Raw genomic sequence first — 1,951 nt, 5'->3', positions numbered from 1 at the left:
GTGTGCTCTATGAGCATCTTGTGCTTATACATATCCAAATAAATAAAGAAATACAAAGTTCTTAGATATTTATAATTATGTACCTTTTATATCTTTTTTCCTGCATTTTCTCTCTTTCCCTGCTGTACTTTCCTCTGTTCATTTCCTGTGAAATAGCCTTTTGGTATTTTTTATCATATGAGTTCTATCTTTTTTCAACAATCCTTCTAATAGGCGCCATCTTTTGTATTTTACTTCCTTTTTCTCTCTATTCTTTTACAGCGTTATTTCCATTTTACAGCTCTTTCTGCTCTGAAAAAATTGTATGCTGTCTGGGATATAATATTGCATGTATATAAATATTATATATATCTAAAACAATATTGCATGTATATTACATTGTAATGTTACTATAATGTTCCATTGCAATGTTTCTGAGGACGGACATTTCGATGTTGTCGCAATCTTGCGAAAACGTCGCAGAAACATTTCGCAACTTCCATGCAATATTACAATGTTTCAGTGTAATGTCTTTACAATGTTCATGCAATATTTTTATGCTGTATTATGCGGTATTAACGTGAATGCAAACATAAAAATATATTTTAAAAAATGAGCACGATAATCAAGACTCTCTAAATTTCTTGGAATAAAACTTCCCAGACAGTATTAAAATATTTTAAAAATATTGTGTGTTGTCTGCCTTTACGAAAAAAATCCTCAAACTTACAAAATAACTCCCAATTTTGAATGTATTTTTAATAATTTCTGGTGCTTTCTGATCATTTCTGGTGTTTTACACTCAAAATTGAGAGTTATTTCGTAAGTCTGAAAGTTTTTTTGTAAGGGTGGGTTTATTCGAAACAAGTTGTTTGCTACAAGCGATAGTAAAAATCTGCCACTCGAAATAGAGTAATATTTCACTTTTTATAAGAGTGAATATTTCACTCCAATTACAGAGAATTCTTGCAATTAAATAGAAAGAAAAATAATCTTTATAATTCTATTGCGTTTGTGGTTGCTAGTAACTTTTAGTTATTAAAATCTCAATAAGGTGTGCTATTTAATTAATTTAATTTATATTATTCTTGGAAAAATTCATCACAACAGGACTTGAGAACTTTTAGCTTTGAGTCATTCGCCTTTGAGCACCTACTGAGCCACTGCTATTCACTGATAGGAGTGACTTTTATAATGATACATATGTGTTTTTGAATTACACTTTTACGAGTAAAAATTCACTCCAAACGAGTGAAAAGTCATTCTAAATCGAGTGTTTCGGTCACTCTGAGTGATAGTTCACTCCACAACACAGAGTGAAAATATTCACTCCACGATACAGAATGAAGGAATTTATTCTATAAGAGTGAGAAATCACTTTAACTCGAGTGACTCGGCTGCTACTTTATCTTTGGAGTGAGATTTTCATTCCAAGAAATTTAGACAGTAAAGCTAAAACTCCATATATACGGTGAGCTCCAGCAAAATGCTGCGGTGACCAATCAGTAACCAAGTGCATGACGGCGGTTGTCGCAGATCAACCTGCTGGCTTATGATTGGTCACCGCAGCATTTTGCCGAAACTCACCGCATATATGAAATTTTAGTTTAAGTAATCTTATATTATAATCTTCTACAAAAGCCACTAATAAGTTTTCAGCAAATTGACCAACCATAGTCGATTATTTTTGAAAATAGTCAAGTCCTGTGATTAGTCAATTTGCTTGCGGTTTATGACTAATAGCTTATTATAAAAAGCCCATAACGCATAAAACATTTTGTGGGAAATTGTAACATTGGTGTTATGTTACTTAGTATTTACTAGGTACATAGCTGCTTAAATGTTTTAACTGTATTCAGAAATTGTAATTTCTTTAAATATTTTTCTAAATATTTTATTTTTTCTTTCATTATGTTATAAAAGACAAATATATCTGTAAATAGACTATTCTTATAGAAAAATATGCATAACA

The sequence above is a fragment of the Odontomachus brunneus genome, unplaced genomic scaffold (genome assembly GCF_010583005.1).
Source record: "Odontomachus brunneus isolate Ranch 3 - 2012 unplaced genomic scaffold, Obru_v1 Obru_scaffold_202, whole genome shotgun sequence".
Classification (NCBI taxonomy): Eukaryota; Metazoa; Arthropoda; class Insecta; order Hymenoptera; family Formicidae; genus Odontomachus; species Odontomachus brunneus.
This window is presented reverse-complemented; position numbering follows the sequence as displayed.